Source organism: Urocitellus parryii, chromosome 4 (genome assembly GCF_045843805.1).
Source record: "Urocitellus parryii isolate mUroPar1 chromosome 4, mUroPar1.hap1, whole genome shotgun sequence".
In the NCBI taxonomy this organism is placed as follows: domain Eukaryota; kingdom Metazoa; phylum Chordata; class Mammalia; order Rodentia; family Sciuridae; genus Urocitellus; species Urocitellus parryii.
Window position 1 is genome coordinate 205181680 of NC_135534.1, and position 19725 is coordinate 205201404.

The window sequence follows — 19725 nt, forward strand, 5'->3', positions numbered from 1 at the left end:
ATTTAAGTAGAGGCTGGAAGGATGAAAAGGAGCCAGCCATTAGTAGATACAAGCAGTGCAAAGGCCCTGAGGCAGGAATGAGCTCAGTGTGGTCAAGGAACCAAAAGAGGTCAGTGCAGTGACAGGAGCACAGTGAGCCCTAAGGAGAGCCACAGGCTATGAGTTAGCAGGGGTCACTCACCCACGGCTGTGTACTGTCACCATTGCATTGATTGCAAAAAAAAAAAAAAAAAAAAAAAAAAAAAAAACACTATTACAGCGGTTTAAACAGATAGCAGATTTTGACTTAATGAACACTAAGCCTGGGGTGGGCAGTTGGGTGCTCATGTAGTGACCTATAGATGTCACCAGGCACTGTGGCACTTTCTTCTTTTTCACTGTCTTCAAATGTGGAGGACTTGTCTCCTCACATTTGCTGCCTCATGGTCACAGTGCAGCTGCTACACCTCCAGCTCTCATGTCCATGTGCCAGGCAGGAAGAAGGGGAAGGAGAAAAGGCCAAAGAGATAAAGGTCCAGGGGCCTTGTCCTTGCCAGAGCCCATTTCTATTCAGAAAGACAATTTCCTCACCGAGGTTTCGTTGTGTCCCGTTGGCTAGATGCGGATTACGCGGCTTCCTCCATCTGCCAGGAAGGTTGAAAAACAAGCCTTGAGACGTTGCTGGTCTCTCTAGTGGAGGATGGAATGGAGAAGGGAACGCACAGCATCCACCAGGACTTCACCTGGGGGACCAGAGGGAGCCAGAGAGCTCGTCAGAGGGTGACGTGGGCAGATTGGTCCCGAAGCTCTGCTATTTAAACTGAGAACCTGTGACAAGCCACCAAAGCGTTCAAGGCTCACTTAAGACGTGACCAGGGCTCCGAGAAGGGCCTCCAGCCTGGCCTCTCTCCTCTGCCCTCCTCCAGCCCTGGCAGCCCCTACCCCCGCTGGCCACACATGGTTCCTGGCCGTCCCTTGCCTAGCATCAGGGCGCGTACGGAGCAGGAAGCGGCCCCACCGGCAGCTCCTGGCTTGTAGAATGCCCACGCACGTCCATCCACCGTCTTTGGTGTTCCTGCTAGAACTGACCCTGTCCCCAGGGAGGTCACGGAGCCCTCCCTTCATGGATGGGGAAACAGGCTCCCGGGGACCTTTGCCTAAGGAAGGTCTGCTCACCCTGGTGGCCCTGATGCCACTGGCCACTGCACCTGGAGAAGGGGCTCTGGGCCCTGGCTGGGCGGGCGCCTCCCCTTGGCTCAGGTAGAGTGGCCATTCTCTTAGCCCTGATTTGAAGGTCTTGGGGGCCCAGGGAGTGGGTGCTGTTTCCGGCCTCTCCAGGCAGCGTGTGAGAGCCACCAGCCAGCCTCTGGCCTGCCACTGCATCGATGCGGGACATGGGGACCCGGCTCTCCCCCTCACACGCCAGGCGCCAGGCTGGCTGACACAGGACGGGCCCTGCCCTCGGGGAGTCCAGCCTTCGAGCCTGACTCCTGGGCCACCTTCTTCTGATTCACTGTGTGACTTCGGACAAGTCCCCTCCTCTCCCAGGGCCAAATTTTCCTTCCTGTTCTTTTTTTCTTGGTTCTGGGATCCAACCTGGCCCAGGCGGGGAACCCCTGCCCCACGGGCCTGCTGTTGCTCTAGTGGGATGACCAGGGGGTGGGTCTGGACTGTCCCCCTCACCCATCAAATCCACCCTTTGAAAGCTTCCAGTCCCTTTCTGCCTACCCCGCCCGCATCTGCCCCTGCCCGGCGTCTTTCATTGTGGCCACTTTCCCTGTCACCCTGTAGCTCTACTCCTCAAGCAAGGACAAGTTGGATCCACCAAAGGTCTCAGGTGGGTCTTCCGCCTGGACCTTGTGTCCAGCGAAGACAGGAGCGGGGTCCCCCTGTGTCTGTCCTCCTAGAGACCAGCTCCTCGTAGGTGCTCACTCCACCAGGCGGGGCGCCCTCAGCCCCGCCCTGTCGCGGAGCCGGTGTCCCCACCCCACCCCCTGAGAACTACGGTCCCCAGAAGGCCGCGGGGCGGCGCGGAGAGGAGCGCGTCTCGGGAGCTGTGGTCCCGCGCGCCCGGGCGCCGGCTGGACGTGCAGGGCGCGGGGCAGCGGGGCTCGCCGTCTGCCCTCCCTGGGGGACCCCCGCTGGCCGCCGGCCTTTGGAAGAAACCCTCGTGCGCTCCCGCGGGGTCTCCTTAAGGGGCGGGCTGGGCGCCCCACCCTGGACGCCACCCCGGGCGGAGTCGGACCTGGCGCTTTCCAGCCCCTGATGTCACTGAGACCCCGCTGGCCCGGGCTGGCTCCCAGCTGTGCGGCCCCTGGGGGTGCAGGACTGAAGAAGGGTAGGAGCGGGGTTCACAGCTGTCCACTGTCAAAACGCACCAGCTCCCCTCCCCCGTGGGAGAGGGTGCCCCGGGGACCTGGCCCAGGCTGGCTTCCATTGGCCTTGGCACTCGGCCTGGCCATGGGGTCCAGGTCAGGGGGAACAGTCTGCGGGAGGGGTCACTTGAGGAAGTGGCTGAAGGGAGTTTGGGCTTTGGGGGAAGAAATCCTGGGGCTGGAGCGCAGAGCCTGGGGACAGACCAGGGGGAGAGGAGGTGCATCCCAGGGACCTGGAGCCACAGCAGCAGGGGTCTGTTGGATCCCAGAGGAGGCTGTGACCAGGGGTCCGGGCAGAGCCTGCCCCCTGCCCAGGGTCCTTCTTCCCAGGCTCCGCTTGTCCCTAGAGGCAGGGGCTTCCCTGGGCCAGGGTACCCCCAGAGCTGGCTCAGTGCTGTCCTAGTGGACCAGGCAGCCAGGAAACCAGGGGCTGGGGCCAGCATCTCTGCCTCGGAGAAGGGAGCCGGAGACCCTGCTGCACTTCCGCTGTGTGGCCTCTGCAGGAGACACTAGGGAAGGCTGCGCCCCAGGAACGCCAGCTGTTGGGACACGGGGGACATGGAGAAATCAGGAGGGTCTGCTCACACCCTTCCTGCCTAGAGGTCGTAGCCGCAGGAAGGGTTCAGGCCCCCTGATGTCAGACCCCCAGAGCCACCTGGAGCTGGGGGCCTGGAGGGGTCCTAATGGGATGGCTGCTCTGGGTCCCTCTTCTGGTCTCGATGGCCATGGGACTCAGGGGGTCACGTTCTCTGGCTCTGACAGCCTGGACCTGTGCTTGGCGGGAGGCTTGGCTCAGGGTCCTGGGCCTGCAGGCCCCAGGGAGGTCTCCATCCTGCCCCTCCAGATCCTGGGCTTCCTCCCCGGCACCTTGGACCCTGCACTTCCCCTAAGTGTTCTGGGCACCTGAGGAAGCCGACTGCAGGCCGGGGCTCTATGCTCCTCAGTGTGGCCTTGTCCCCCAGATCAGAGGCCCGGCTCCGTTGTGATTTGTCTTGGATTCATAAAAAATGGGGAAGCAAATCAATTACCCCTTCCACAAATGCAATTCAGACGGCAGGAAAAAATCTCTCTGGAGGATCAGGGAGCCTCTTTCTCTCATGAAAAATGTGGTGTCTTGAGATGGCCCTGACCCATCCTGGTGGGCACAGGGAGAAGGTTCAGAGTGTACACAAGTTGAAACTTAGCCTATGTTGGGGCTGGGGCTGGGGCTCAGCGGTAGAGCACACGCCTTGCACATGTGAGGCCCTGGTTCGGTCCTCAGCACCGCATAAAAATAAAGGTACTGTGTCCAACTACAACTAAAAAAATTTTTTTTTTTTTTAAATCGCAAATGAACCACTTTTCATCTTTTTTTTTTTTTTAAGAGAGAGTGAGAGAGGGGGAGAGAGAGAGAGAGAATTTTTTTTTTTAATATTTATTTTTTAATTATTGGCAGACACAACATCTTTGTTTGTATGTGGTGCTGAGGATCGAACCCGGGCCGCACGCATGCCAGGCGAGCGCGCTACCGCTTGAGCCACATCCCCAGCCCCTAAAAAAAATTTTTAAAAAAAGTGTACGTGAGGGCCCCACGGGTGTCTGCTCCTCAGAAGTCCCTTCCCCAGGGGGGCCGTGGGCTCCTGAGGCCTGGGCACTCCCTTCGCCTGGCTCCTCACCCCTGGGGTTGGATTTCAGGGCTGATATTCTGATGGTTTCCCAGGTGTCTGCTGATCAGAATCTTCTGGAAGTTGGTTAAATGCAGATTCTTGGCCCCTCCTCCCTGAGATCCTGATACAGGGTCCAAGGAGGGACCCAGGAATGTGGATTTCAGGCCATCGCATCCGCGGAGACTGCGCCCCAGAGCAGAGGGCAGCCTCTGAGCATGGAGGACACAGATGTCTCTTCCCTTGTCCTCGAAGCAGTGACCTATCCAGGTTGCCTGGGGCTGGGTGTGTGCGTCATGTTCAGCAGCGGGGAGTTTGGGGCTGGGGACTGAACCTAGGTGCTCTACCACGGAGCCACATCCCCAGCCGCTTTTATTTATTTTGATGCAGGGTTTTGCCAAGTTGCCCAGGCTGGCCTTGAACCTGGGGTCCTCCTGCCCTAGGCTCCGAGTAGCTGGGATGGCAGGTGCGTGCCACTGTGCCGGGCTTGCTTTAGATTTCTTTATTCTTTTTTTTTTTTTTTTTTTTTTTTTATTGCTGTCTAAATGACCGCGGGTCACTGCTGTAATGCACCCTGCAGAACTGGGGGCCAGTCAGAGCTGGGGACACGCTTGGGGTCTGGGATGTGGCTTGGAACACCGCAGGGCCAGGGCAAAGAACGGCTGGCCTGTGTGACTCCAGGGCTCCTGCTTTGTGAGCCCCTGGCTGCCCCAGTGGGCCGCTCCCTCCACGCCCTCTGTTCCGCAGCACCCCACGTCTGACGGCCCCACAGCGCGGCTCCTGGGGCAGGTTCACCTGTACGTTTCCTCCTTGGGGCTGGGTCTGCAGAGGGCCCTCTGACTTTGTTTCCCCCCCCGGCTGCCGTCCTCCAGGCTGGCCAGCCTGGGTGAAGTCGGGGAGGTGGGCAGGGCTTTCTACCTGCCGGGCACCATCCTTGAACCAGGTCCCCATTCAGGCATTTCCATTCTCTTCCAGGAACAGGCAGGCCGTCCCTCCCTGGCCATCAGGGGACTCCAGCCCCTGGGCAGAGAGCTTGGGGAGGGGACATTCACGTGACCCAAGGCAGGCCAGGAGACCCAGTCCTGGGAAGGTAGCTCTCTTTCTTCGGGGAGCCCGGGCTGGCAGGACAGAAAGCTGGAGTTCTCGGAGTCAGCCGCGTGGACAGCCTAAGCCAAGATGAAGCCAGACAGCCACAGAGCTGAGATGGAGCCGGTGGGGAGACACCCGGGAGCCTTGTTGGAGCACCTGGATCCAGCTTTGCCTGAGGCCGTCCACCTCTTTTGGCTTAGGACAGCTTGGATTGTTTCTGTGCTTGCAACTCGTTCACAACTTGCAGAAAGTGTGTGTCACTTCCACCTGTCCTTACCTGTCTGTTCCGTAGGGCTGAGCGCCTGCCCAGACCAACCTCTCCTGGTACCAGGCCTCCGTTTGGAAGGGGAGGCGGCCAGGTGACCCTAGAGCTTCTGCCAAGGCGAGCCTGGGGCTGGGGCATGGGAGTCCCCGGGAGGGGGAATCTCCCTGGGCTTTGGGAGGAGGTGGCCTGGGGGCTGGGCTTAGAGGCACAGGGAGGATTTTAGTGGTTTGAGAATCAGAAAGGGGACCTCCCAGAGAACAGGGGTCAAAACGGACAGGTGGAGAGAGAGGAGCCCTGGGCCCTGCGCCTGGGCTGGCGGGGCGGGGTTGGGGACTTTGTCTTGGTTAGAAGTGAGGGTCTGGGCAGGTCCCCGCCTTTCCCTTTGCTGCTTCATTCCTGGTCCTGCCCCCTCTCAGCCTCCCAGGAGCCTGGCACCCTCCCCTCCGGGTCTTTCCAGGGTGTCTCCCCACTCGGGGCGTCGGCCAGGAAGTGGGTACAGGGGCACTGTCCCTGCTGCACCTGCCTGCTTCTTGGGTTCCAGCCCTTGAGAGCAGACCCCAGGGCTGGGCCCGGGTCCCCCACGCCCCTCCAGGCCGCGCGGGGCGGGGTGGTGGTGGGCGGGGCTGGTGGTGGTGGGCGGGGCTGGTGGTGGTGGGCGGGGCTGGTGGTGGTGGGCGGGGCTGGTGGTGGTGGGCGGGGCTGGTGGTGGTGGGCGGGGCTGGTGGTGGTGGGCGGGGCGGGCTGGTGGTGGGCGGGGCGGGGTGGTGCCCGCAGGGAGCTCCGGGAACTGCCCTCGCTTCCTGGCTCTGATCAGGGTGAAGAGAGAAGTGGGCCTGCAGGCCAGCGCCCTGAGGACCGGTGACCGTGGACTCTGGCTGGGCTGCAGGGGTGGCCCCACCCAGGGCTCCGAGGAGGCTGCCCGAGGAGGAACGGGAGGGCTGGGGGTGGCTTCCTGGACGGGGTGGGGCTGTGACATTGATGGGGGCAATACCCCTGCCCTTTGCTGGGCTGCTGGGCTTCTTAGCCGTGGCAAGCACTGTCCCTTTCTGGCCGCCACCCCGCCAAGACTCCCTGAAAACACGGCTGCACCCCAGGGCCCTGCCCCCTGCTCAGCGCAGGTGGCCCGGACCCGGGTGCACACATCCTGCTCACCGTGGGAGCCGCGGTGTGCCTGGCGTCCTCACACAGCCAGGACTGGACGTGCTGTGTATCCAGGGCTTCACAAATAAGTAGGTGCAGGATGTCAGGCCACAGGTCTCACTTCTGATTTGAAAAAGCTTGACCACCATTATCTACTTATAGAATCTTAAGGAAATAACAAAACAAAACTCCACATATGTGCACACCCGTGGTCGTAGCAGCATTATTCATAAGAGCCAAAAGGCAGACGCCACCAGGTGCCCATTAAAGGACAACAGATGAACTAAATGTGATCCATCCATACAATGGAATATTAGTTGGCTTTAAAAAAGGACAGTTTGGAGCCAGGTGTGGTGTGCATGCCTGCAATCCCAGGGGCTTGGGAGGCAGAGGCAGGAGGATTGCAAGTTCAAAGCCAGCCTCAGGGGCTGGGGATGTGGCTCAAGCGGTAGCGCGCTTGCCTGGCATGCGTGCGGCCCGGGTTCCATCCTCAGCATCACGTGTCAACAAAGATGTTGTGTCCGCCGAGAACTAAAACATAATAAATATTAAAAATTCTCTCTCTCTCTCTCTCTCTCTCTCTCTCCTCTCTCACTCTCTCTTTAAAAAAAAAAAAAAGCCAGCCTCAGAAAAAAGAAAAAAAAAAAAGGACATTTGGACAGCCGTACAGCACAGATCATAGATGGACCTCCAGGACATGATGCTCGTGAAGAGGCCATCAGGACAAAGCCCGTGTGGTCCCACTTAGGTGAGGTCCCTAGAGCAGGCAGCCGGGCTGCTGGGGGTGGGTGTTGACTGGGGACAGAGACTCAGATTGAGGAGAGGGATGAAACTCAGAGGGGGACAGCAGAGATGGCCGCACCGCTATGTGACCCAGCCTAACTGGACACTTGACGGCGGTTAAGAAGGTGGATGGATTCTACCACGAGTTTAGATGCCGGGGAGAACCCTTGCTAGACTCGATTGTGGGGGCTGGTTAGCCTTGATTCTCGCTCTGAAACACTGTGAGCACTGACCAAAACCAGAGAGCTGGTGAGGCCCCCACCCGGCCACACCAAGACGCCCGGCCATCTGTGTCACTTCATTTCTGTCCCCACCCCGTCTCCTCCCTATTTACTTTGAGGCCAGTCTCAGGGCCAGGGGTCATACTGCTTCACCTGAAGACACTGCAGGACGTAGCTGTCAACTCTCAGGGCCATTCCCACTCCACACCGAGCCACGGTCCCTGAAGGAAACCAAATCGGCACCTTCACCTTTCCACACCGGAGGGTCATGTATCTCATACACAGTTCCATGTGCCAGACACACGGCGTCATCGGATTCCCAGTGTCTGTTCAACATATCAACACATGCCTACAAAATGCGCTTGTGTAACATCTATTAGTCTATAAGTATCTGATATAGAAATGCATCTTGTGTAAGATACAGAACACACACCCATGTGCGCTTATCTTCACGTGACCATGGACCTACATAAGATCCACATGTGAAAGCTGGCCCTCTGCCCTGGACCCTGCAGACCATCCCAGCTCACCCCTCTGCTCTCTGGCCGGTGAGCAAGGACCCCAGTGTCTGGCAGAGCAGGAGACTCTCCCTAGCTTCAGCTGTCACTTCTTGAGAACATCAAGTCCTCCTTGGCTTGGTGTCCAGCAAGGCCTTGCTGGGAAGGCCGAGGGCCCTCACCGTCCACCCGGCCCCTACCTAGGTCTCTCAGACTCTGGCTCCTGCTTGTGAACTCTGAGCCCCAACCCTCTGCTGAGGTTCTTTCCAAATCAAGTCTTATACCAGGGACTAACGTGTCATTTTCTAAACGGATTATGTTTTTTCTTTAAAGTTCTCTTTCGGAAATAATTGAACAGATTCATGGAAGAATCGTTGACATGCAGTAAACTACAGTCTGGAAGGTCCACTTCAGCAGAGAACTCGGGATTTAGAATAGCCACTGGATTGGTGGAGCTGTTTGTTACACAGCACTATCAGAGCAGAAACCTGACTAAGCCACATGGATAACACTAGTGCTCACTTATGAGATTGAGGATCAAATGATATAGTATATTTTAAGGATAATATCCACCTATTGTGTACCTGATACTCACCTGGCACCTGGGGGACAGAGCAGCTTGAGGTCAGACAACCTGTTCCCTGTTGGAATCACACATGCAGCTGTGGGACATGGGGCCACCTGTGTCCCTGTGGAAGGCCCTGGATTCTTGTGTGTGAGACCTCTTGGGGGTAGATTGGATATTATTCCCAAATTTTCATCCTTGAATTTTGCACTTATGTTTGCCAAATGACTTGCAATGCCTGGGACTGGGGCAGGCCCAGTGCCCCTCACCTCTCCCATTGAAGCATGGTCTGGCTACGTGACTTGGGACACTATCTTAAAAACATAATCTTGGACAATGGTTGGGATTTTGGCCTGGTCTGCTATGTGCTGCAAGACCAATGTGTCCCAAGAAATGGATGGTCCCCAGATAGACTCATGGAGCTGAATAAATCTGCCCTGTGGCCTGGAGCTAAATTGAGTCAACGCACAGAATGAAGCAAAGTCACTCCAGTTGACCTGCAGAACTGTGAGATGAAAACAAATGCGACAGGGCTGGGATCCAGCTCAGCTGGTAAAGTGCCTGCCTCGCATGCACAAGGCCCTGGGTTCAACCCCCAGCACCACACACACAGAACAAAGCAAACAACAACAACAAAAGGAAAATAAATGCGACAGCCCCTGGGTTGGTGGAGCTGTTTGTTACACAGCACTGTCAGAGCAGAAACCTGACTAAGCCACATGGATAACACTAGTGCTCACTTATGAAATTGAGGATCAAATGATATAGTATATTTTAAGGATAATATCCATATACAGATATACAGCTCACAGCCCTGGTCATAGAATGGAAACCTCTCAACATCGAGACCCTGAAGTCCCTCTAGATTCCTCATCCCCATCCTGCCATCCTGTCCATCCTGAAGACTCTCTCGGCCTGATGCAGGACCACTGTCCTGGGCAGAGCTTTGGAGATTAAAGTGTTTGGGGGGATTAACGGAGAGACCCATAAGTCTCAGCAGGAGCACGTAGAGGGGTGTGCTTACACCAGGGTCCCCACAGCACAAGAATTCCCTCTTGCTCTGTGCATCCTCTTTAGCCTCCAGTTTTCTAGTCCTTAGCACCACCTGCAATTTTCCAGGTTGCTTTGAAATACGCCACATAGAAGCTGTCAGTCAGCTGAGGTGTCCCTGGGCACGCTCATGCCCTTGTGATGCACACCAAGAGCCGTGTGTGCCGGCCACTGGGCTGGGCTCTGGATGCTGTGGCAACTCCCTGCCCTCGTGGTACCTGTACTGGGGGAGGGGCCGACCTGCATTCAACCAACACTCCTGGGATGTGTGTGCACGCGTGCGTGCGTGTGTGTGCCTATGTGTGTGTGCCTCTGTGTGTGCATGTGTGTGCCTGTGTGTGTGTGCCTCTGTGTGTGCATGTGTGTGTATGTGTATGTGTGTGTGCATGTGTGTGCATGTGTGTATGTGTGCACGTGTGTGTGCATATGTGTGTGCATATGTGCATGTGTGTGTGCATGTGTGTGTGCGCGTGTGTGCATGTGTGTGTGTGTGTGTGTGTGTGTGTGTGTGGTGTGGAGAAAATCACAGCAAGGGGGGTATAGGAGGGTGGTCCTGGAGCCTGGGAAATCGTTCTGAGGTTTTACCAGGAGAAACAATCTCTAGAACAGGGAAGTTTGAGCAAAACTGGCACTTGGTGCCCTGTGCCATGTCGCCCTGAGGCAAAGGGGGACAGGCCCAGGGAAAGGGGGCCTGTCAGAGAGGCAGCCATGCCTGGGCCATCAAGAGAACGCCCCTCCCCCTCTGTCTTATTCCCACGCTACCGAGGGCACATGGAGGCGCCCTGTGGTGACCAGCCTTTGCATGGCCAGAGGTGGCAGGGGCAGTTCTGGGCTGCGGGTGATGCTGAGGAGCTGCCTGGGAACCCAGGAGACCAGGCATCAGGACTGGACGGGGGTGCAGACGAGTGGCTCCTCCATCTCTCTGAGGGACAGCCTGTGCTGGTCCCCAGGGTGTCCCCACCACCTGGGCAATTTCAGTCTTCCAAAAGGGACATCAAGGGGACAGAAGTGACAGACCCTAGTTTGACTGGAGGGAGGGAGTCTCCAGACCTGCAGCTGCTGTGAGATCCTGAGGGGGCCTGGGGACTTGGAGTCCTGCCTTGTGTCTGGGGTCCCTTTGCAAATGTCAGCTGAGTCCCTGCATTGGGGACGAGGTGGGTTCCAGGCCCCCTGCTGTCCCTATTGGGGACGGCTGGTCCCCCTGCAGTGGGCTCTGGAGCCCACTCTGCCCTCCAGTGTCAGCAAGGGCGGGTGGTATGGGATCAGACCCCATCAGGGGAAGAGCTTGGCTCGGAAAGGCCACACCTGGGTTGGAGTCTGGAGCCTGTCACTGTCACTCGCAAGCGTGTGATCTGAGAGTGACGTTTGTCCACTCTGGGCCTCGGGTCCCTCTCCGTCAGATGCAGAGGCGGGCGGCTGAGCCGGTGCTGGGTGCTGGGTGCTCCGTGCGGTGCTCGTGCTCGGTGCCCGGCGGGGTCCCCCGTCCCGCGCAGCAGCGCCAGCGCCTGGACCCGGCGGCGCCTCCGCCCTCCTCCCCGCGTTGCTATTTCAAGTGGCGGTGGTTCGGCTCGCTCTTTTTTTAAAAACCATTCCCGTACTCGAGCCGAGTTCCACAAGGCCAGCTGTCACCACTAAAAATGTCTGTCGTGTGACAGCCACCAGCGAGGAGGTGGGAGGAGGCAGGAGGCCCCGGATGGGACCGCAGAGTGGCTGGAATCGAAACACACACACACACAAAAATAAACCCGGCGACGGCGACGGCGACGCTGAGGTGGAGGCGCTGCCCTCCCGCCCTCGCCCTCCCCGGACAGAAGGCTGCGGCGGTGGCCAGGGGCAGCAGACCCAGTCCTCGCGGTGCCAGCCCCGCCCAGGCCGCGCCCCGGGTCCCCGCGGGCCACCCCATCCGTGCCACCTCCTCATCCGCTCACCGGGGAGCCTGGGCGACCCCCTGCCCGGGCTCTGAGTGAGGCTGGGGTCCTAGGGGGACCGACCCAGCGCTTCCCCGGGGAGGGGGCCAAGAACGTCAGAGGGACCTCTTCTGGGGTCCAGCCACTCTGGAAGGGATTAGGTGTTCACAGCCAACTCGAAAATCAGTCTTCAGTGTCCCCGTTTTACAGACAGGGAAACCGAGGCTCAGCGGGTGGAGGCAAGGGGGGGGGGGGGAGGCCGGGGAGGGGCGGAGACCGGCCTCCCGCAGGTGCTCGGTGGTCTGGAGCCGCCAGTCTCCCGGCCTCACCTGCTCAGCTGGGAACCGGGCGGTGACACAACTGCTTCCTGAAGATGCCTGCGGTTGAAATGTGACCAGGCGTATCCAACAGTCCGCAGGTGACGAGGGAGAATGTGCGGGAAGGTCAGGAGTGGGGATAGGACCCAGGGCCGTTAGATTCCCGAGGCCAGGTTCCTTCCACCACGCAACCCTCCCAGGACTGCAAGGATCAGAGCCCAAGGGCCCGGTAGGGTGACAGGCAGATACCCCTCCCCAGCCTCCAGCCACCGAGTGGCCATGTGGGGGCCAGTGGCTTCCTGACCACAGTTCTGAACCTGTGGCTTCTCTGATGGGAGCCCCTGACCCCTAAACTGGGAAGTCTTATGGGGAGGGCAAAAGAGACCCACACAGAGACTTTCCGAAAAGAAAGGGGAAATTATATAATTATTGTAGAAAACCTTCCAAACAGAAATTTTGTGTGTCTGGAATAATTTCCTCCCTCTCTTCTTTGGGCTTTTTAAATTTTCTTCCTCCTGCTCTTAGAAAGAGACCCAGGCCAGCCATGGGCACATCAGTAATGAATCACACTGGAGTCCCGCCCACCTCAACTGTGCTGTTGCTTTCTGAGGTTTCAGTTACCTGTGGTCAAATCGGCCCAAAGTATTAAGTGCAAAATTCCAGCAATGAATAAAGTTAAAAAGTTTGAAATTCTGTGCCATTCTGCGGAGTGTGACAAAATCTCACGTCATCCTGCTCCGTCCCACCCAGGATGTGAATCATCCCTTTGTCCAGGGTATCCATGCTGTATATGCTACCTGCCTGTTATTCCCTTACTATCCTCAGTCCTCAGACCCACTGTGGCGGTGGCACAGTAGCTTGTGTTCAGATGACTCTTACTTTACTTAAACATGGCCCCAAAGCACAGCAGCAGGCCACTGGCAATTTGGTATACCAAAGAGGAGAGAAAGTGCTTCCTTTAGGTGCAAAGGGAAAGTGTATCATAGATGTGCATGTCTGGAAAAAACATCAAGTGGAGGGGTCAGTACTACCCATCAGGAGTCTTGGGATGTCCCTTCTGATAAGAGGGGACTACTACCAGCTTCTGTGAATTGAGCATCTCTTGTATGCTGCTCCTCTCTGTCATTTTCCTCTTAAAAATCTTCATTTGTCCTCCTGGAAGAAATGCCTTCATCTGGCCAAAGGCCTTTAGTCATTCCTTCCTTTATTTATTTGAAAGATTATCTAGCACTTGTGGTGTGCCAGGCTCGGTCCTGTGTTCGAGGTCATCTTGCACCCAGCAGCCCCGGGCAGTGTCTGCAGGTGCAGAGTCAGGCAGGTGGGTGCAGCTCTGTGGTTGTTCTCTCTCTGCCCACAGGTATCCATTCAGTGCCTCTGGCCTGGGTCCCCTGATTCAGACTCTGGGACACGAGGTTGAGCAGAACATGATCCTTCACTCATTTGAGTGCAATTCCAATGAGAGGGACACCCAACACTCAAATACACACCTGACCGGGGGAAAGCCCTCGATAGGCCTATGGATCAAAACAGAGTGGCCTGGGGGCTGGGGCTGCAGCACAGGGGCAGAGCGCCAGCCCAGAGAGTAAGGGAAGCCCTGGGGGTCACCCAGCAGTGAGTGCAGAGGCAGGAGCGGAGCTCAGCAGCCCTCCTGATGGCCGCGCCTGGCACCAGCTGAAAGAAACAAAGTCAAAAGCTGGGCAGAGCCGGACGTGGTGGCACTCACCTGGAAACCCAGCGGCTCGGGAGGCTGAGGCAGGAGGATCACAAGTTCCAAGCCAGCCTCCGCAACTTAGCAAGGCCCTCAGCAATTCAGTGAGACCCTGTCTCCAAATAAAACATAAAGAAGCAGGGCAGGTGGGGAATCTGCCTTGCCCCATCCCCCTCTTCCTGAGCGTTGAGATCACCAGGTGGTAGGAGTGGAGACCCACCCACTCAGCCAGCTCAAACGGTCCCTGTCAGGGTCGAAGCCCAGCTCCGGCCTGCTGGCTCCTGGCTGGGGGTCTCTGCAGGCGAGGCGGGGTCTGGGCATGGCACCTCCTCCCAGAAGCTGATCTAGTGGTGGGCTCCCCGCTCCTGAGTCCCGCCCCATCTGCCTGGACCTGAGACCTGGTCTGGCCACCTCCAGGGGAGCTCTGGTGCCCCCCACACTGGGAATCCTGCTGGCCAGCCCCTGTCTCCCCTTTGAGCCCCAGACCCAGTTTGGCACAGGGGACTGTGTACCGCAGGGCTGGTCATGTCCTCCGCAGGAACCCAAGCCCCACCGGCCCTGCCGACGTGCTCTGGGCTCTGGGGAAGCGGAGGCCTGCGCTGCCCCACACTGGGCCCCCCCCCCCCCCCCCCGTCTCGCCCCCTCCCCCCTCCCATGTGCTGCTTTTCCTTTAGGAGAAGGAGCAAGTCCCCACCAGCAGGGCCCAGCTCCCAGGGCCAGCCTCTGACATGGCCCCTGGGCACATCTGCCTTAGGTGTCTCCAGGACTCCAGACACACCCCAGACCCCAGCAGGGCCTGCTCCCCGGACCCTCTTCTCCCCGAGTCTCTGTGGCCATGTTTGATCTTGGGTGTGGGTCACGGCTGGGGACAGGGCCAGTGGCCCTGGAGGTTGAGCCTCCTTGTAGTGGGGACCTGCTGGGTGGCAGAGCAGGCCGAGGGCGCTCCTGTGCCGGTGTCCTTTCCGCTTCTTCCTGGACTCACGTCTTGGGGTGGTCCCCTCTCTGACGGACCCGTCTTTGCTTCTCTGCACCTCGTCACAGGATGGTGTGGCTGGTGGTTCTCAGGAGTGGAAGCTGGAGCACCAGGCCACCCTGGCCCAGGCTGCGGGGCCTCAGGGCGGGCTTCCCTGCGTGCGCTGTCCCCACACTGCGCGCTTCTCCCCCGAGTGCTGAGCGCGGAGAGCCCCAGCTTTCAGAGCAGCCCTGGCCTCGTGTGAGTGGGCGCTTCAAGAAGGCCCGGGACGGGGCTGGACAGGCTCTGCAGAGGCAGGGGCCTCAGTGCCCCTCACCTCATGTGGGGGCAGGGAAGACTTCATGGAGGAGGTGACGTTGGGTCAAGCTTCATGGGAGGGACAGGGACTGCCTGGTGGCCGGCTGAGGCGGAGGTACCAAGGCCTGGGCCTGCTGACCAGGGGTGAGGCTGGAGGGTGACCTGAGGCCGGGTGAGACGCTCGGGGATTTGTCCAGGAGCTCTGAGGAGCCACTGTAGCTGTGGGCGGAGGGCAGTGGCCAGGCAGGGCTGGTGGCTGTACAAGTGGCCCCGGGGCCTGACCCAGGGGCCTGGGGACCCGAAACTGGGCTGGAGATCCAGGAGCTGGTGCAGACCTGGCCTCCCAGCTCGGCCTCTGTCCTGGGATGGGCCTCTGCTTTGAGGCCCGGGGCTTCGTGAATCACAGACAGGCCCCTGCCCCGGTCCAGGTGCGCCAGCCAATCCTGCCGTCCCTTTGGATCAGGACCAACCAGGGTGTGGACCCCCAACCTGGAGGCGGCTGGGGGAGAGGCCGGGAGCTGCCTGACTGCAGGCCCAGCCCTCTCCCTCTGGGTTCTCCCCTAAATCTCCCCTAAATAAATGAGGCAGAATCAAAATCAGACTCTCTTCATCAGGAGAAATTACTCATTTCAAATATTTGCAGCCGCTTGAACTGAAATTGAGCGAGATGAAGACTTAGATGAATAATCTGGGGCCTTTTCAAAGACAGATTTTACTCAGCACTTTTTTCCTGACTCCAGAGCCGTCTCCCCACCCCAGCCCTCTCCTGGCTCCAGAGCAGCCTCCGCTCAGGCTCCTCTTCTCACCCTCCTGCCCTCTCCCCCTCTCCCTTCTCCTGCTCTTCATTCATTAAATCTGCAAATATTTGCCCAGCGCCTCCTCCTGCCTGGCATAGAGCTTGTCCTGGGGACGCAGCCGGGACACGGCGGCCTGGCCCCTGCCCGCGGGGAGCCCCGGGGTCCCATCTCGGGACTCGCCCCTCATCTGCCTGGCTCCGCACTTCTTAATATTGGCAAAAATTTTCTTTCCACACTTTTTTGAAAAAGAAATCTTACATAACCTCTCCAGAGGCCCTCGGAGGCCGGAGAAAATCTGGAGAGTCCACCCCCTGCTGACCCCCTTCCTCCTGCGCAGGCTGGGCGTAGGGGACGGAGCAGGCCTGCCCACCCGCGGCTGCAGGAAGTCGGCTGGAGCTGGGGGCGGTGTGGCGAGGAAGGGGGAGACCTGGCCGTCCCTGGCCAGCGCTCTTGGAAAAGAGCCTCCTGGCTCCCAGGGTCCTGGGCCCTCGGCGGCTCTGCCAGCTGGTGTGGGGGCGGGGCCGGCTGGTCCTCTCCTCGCGGAGGAGGGGCTTGTGTGACAGAGGAGAGGGGGAGCCGAGGGGGAGGAGAGAGGAGAGGAAGGGCGAAGGGAGAGGGCTCTGGCAGGAAGAGTGCGAGGCGGTGGGCAGACCACACTCTGGGAGGGCACAGTGCGGGCACCTGTGGGGGACTGTGGAGTTTGGGGCCTGATTCTCCACGAAGACCAAGCGCCGGGCGGCTCCCCTCGGTCTTGTTCCTCCGTGATTTCCCTCATCTCTTTTCCTTTCTCTGCCTCAAGCAGCTACTTTGCAGTTTCTGAATGGAACAGGGTCGCTACTGCCCCGGGGCCTTTGCATGAGCTATTTCCTGTCCTAGAACACTCTTCTTTAGCCTGGGCAGCTCGCTGCTGTGGGATCTTCAAGTGTCTACTTGATTGTCATGGTGACTCCAACGTGCATTTGTCAAGCAGTTGAACTTTCCCCGGAAGTGGGTGCGTCCTGGCCAGAGTGGGGCATGACTTCTGCTTCAGACAGGTGGTAGAGATGTGCGGTCCCACGGTGGTGTCCAACCCCGATCCTGGTGAGCCAGCGGCTCTGGGAAGGTCACATGACTCTTTATTGCTGGGGTGTGACTGAGGCTGGCTCAGAGACCCACCTGGGCCTCATCTTAACCATTTCCCTTCTGCAGGGCCTGGAGCTGCTGGCCACAGGCCACCTGGGGTGCACGCAGGGCCACCATTCAGGGCTCAGCACACTGTGGATTTGAATCAGTGGGTGGCTCTGGAGTCCAGTGTGGGGCAGGGGGGAAGGATGGGTCCTTCAGGGAGGGCGTGGCCATCAGCTTTATCCAGGTGTCCAGGGCAGTTCCTGGGAGGACACTGGAGGCCAGCTCACCTAGGAGTCCCACCGTGGGGGCTTCCAGGGCCTCAGAGGACCTGTGAGGAAGGAGCCACTCCCTCCCCAGGGGCTTCTGGGATCTCCCACCATTTGCAGGTGCAGCCAGAGCCCCGGGGGCCTGAGATCTGGGAGCAGAGGTGCAGAAGAGGAGGAAGAGGCCAGCAAGGGCACGTGGAGGGGTTCGGGACACAGGGATGGAGCAGCATGCCTCCGGGCTGGCGTGGCGGGGCTGGTGGACCAGGCGCAGAGCCCGAGGCGGATCTTTCAGAGCAGAGCTGGGAGAGGGCACCAAGGCCTCTTTGGTGGCACCCTCCGGTGGCCTCTTGGGGGCCTGGTGATGACAGCACACACCTGCGCTGTAGTCACCTTGTTGCTTGGTTAACTGAGGAATTACATCGACCCCAGGTCTCCCCCAGTGATCCCATTGCACAGATGGGGAACTAGGTACGGGGAATGAATTAACTTGCCGAGTTAATTGTTTACACAACTAGTACGAAGCAGTGCCAGATCTGAACCCAGGAAATCTGGCTGGAGAAGCACCCGCTTCCTCCTCTGCCCACCCACATGGCGGGGATTGGGGCTTTGAACTCCTGGTCTCTGTATAGATGGTTCTCTCGTGGCCTCATCTCTATTATTGACCGTTGTCTCTCTCATCTGTAAAATGGAAACAAGTCTAATCTTGCCAATTTCCTTTCTCTTTTAAAGAGGAAGAACTTTCATTAAGAAGTTTTGGTAAAATGCAAACTTCATGAACTGATCACCTGCCCCAGACTCCGGTGAAGGGGAAGCGGAGAAACAGCTAATGAAGGAGGTGCTGTGTGTCCCCGTGCCGCTGGCTGCGGAACCCTGGGAAACCATGCGATGGCGCTGACCCGGGAGCCCTCCTCTGAACAGACCCTCCAGGACCCGCTGCTGTGTGTGCTCCTGGGGCCGCACCTGGGCCAGGCCCCTGTCGGGCGGAGCCCATAGTCCTCCTCCCTCCCTCTTCCACCCCACAGTTACTGAGCACCTACTCTATGCCAGGTGTGGAGGTGGGTGCTGGGTGCTGGGAGCTGGGTGCTGGGAGCTGGGAGCTGGGTGCTGGGTGCTGGGAGGTAGCCAGGGAAGTCTCAAACAGGGTCAAGCCCTGTCCCCAGTGCTAGCTCCCAGTCCAATGGGGGAGGCAGACCTTGAATGCATTGTTCCTGGTTCAGCAAGGGGAGCACAGGGTGCGCAGGGCAGTGTCGCTTGGGGACCTGGCTTGTTCTGGGGGGGTGCAGGAAGGTCAAGTTGGAGCAAGTCCTTAGCAAGGTGAGTGCTAAGCACGGAGCACCCCCCAAAAGGGACTGTCCTTGCCCGCCCATCGTGGCCTGTTGCTCAGCCTGGAGGCGAGTGGCCTGTCCCTTGCCACTGCCCAGGATTCTGGAGGCTGGTCTGCTGCAGGCAGGGATGGCTCTGGCGGTGCCCTGGGGACCCCTGAAGCAGATGGTCCCTCCGTGGTGCAAGCTCAGCTTGAAGCACCGGGAATCTGGGGGCCCTTGACCTGGCATTAGGTGCTTCATGAAGGAAGACGCTTCTGGGGGACCCCTGGCCGGGGATGGGGTGAGGAAGCCAGGGTTCCCGGAGCAGCGTCACGCAGGAGGCTCCGGTCCCCAGCCAGAGGCCTGTTCTGGAGCTGGACTCGGTCGCTGTTGGTGAAGTGGGGGGACCCCGCTGCTCTTCACGTCAGGCAAACCCAAACTTAAGAGGGCTTCTGACCCTCTTGCTGCCCGATGGCGGAGGTCAGATGCGAGGGTGACAGGGATTCGGCCCCTCTTTGCCATCTGACTCCACTGCCTTCTCCGGCTGAGGCAGGAGCCACCATGCAGGGCTCTGCTGTCCCAGACTCTGGCCTTGGCACTGGGGAGCCATGGACGGATGTCCAGAGAGGACACAAGGAATTCTTTTCCTTGTAATGGGTCAGGGTTGCCACAAAAAAATCGAAAAACCAGGACGCAGACACCAAGTGAAACTTGAATTTCAGATAAACAATGAGTGCTTTTCTAAAAAGTGTAAGTCCCAGTTATCACCTGGAACATTCTTACAACTAAAAAGTCCACTTGTTGCTTGGCTCAAAATGTACCTAGGCACTTTCTATTCTTATTTGCTCAATCTGGTGACCCTAAATGGGCCCAGATTGAGCAAATTTGTGGGTTCCTTGCCCCGTCCTTGGCAGCAGGACCTTTCCCTGTAGCTGTGGGGCAGGCTGGGAGGCCTGTGGGTGTGTGGGGGTCTCTGGGTGAGGGGTCGGGGTCCTTTTCACAAGGAGTTAAAGTGTCCTCCCCAGCAGTGATCCAGAGAGTGGACCTCCAGGGAGGCGCCCTGCCCACGCGGCCTCTGAGTCCTAGGAGCGGGGACTGCGCTCAGAGCGTGGTGGGCTCGGGGGGCGGAGGCTCAGGGAGGGGCTGAGCGGCCGCTGTGTGCTGCACCAGAGTGGGGCTGGAGCCCCTGGGTCTGACTCACAGACCCTCTGGCTTCCCCCAGCCTTGGGTCTCCCCCTGACCTCTGGCCTTTGACCCCTCGGCCTCTGCTTTGGCACTCAGCCTGCCTGCCAGACCTGGAGTCTCGGTCTCCCCATGTCCTGTCCCCTGAGCTGGGTCTCAAGAGAGAGAACTGAGGCTGACTGGGGCTGGCACGTCCCCTCCACCTGAGATGTTTCCTGAGTGGCCTGTCATCAGGCACAGAGGGACTCCCAGGGCTCTCT

The 19725-nt window shown here is 58.9% G+C and overlaps 1 long non-coding RNA gene across 1 annotated transcript; it reads left to right on the forward strand.

Moving 5' to 3' along the window:
• The first annotated feature begins 2053 nt into the window (after positions 1-2053).
• LOC144254630 (uncharacterized) lies at positions 2054-5938 on the forward strand. Its single transcript, XR_013343536.1, has 4 exons — positions 2054-2317; positions 4054-4267; positions 4388-4463; positions 4973-5938. It is a non-coding gene; the product is annotated as an uncharacterized LOC144254630 (long non-coding RNA).
• Positions 5939-19725: the final 13787 nt, after the last annotated feature.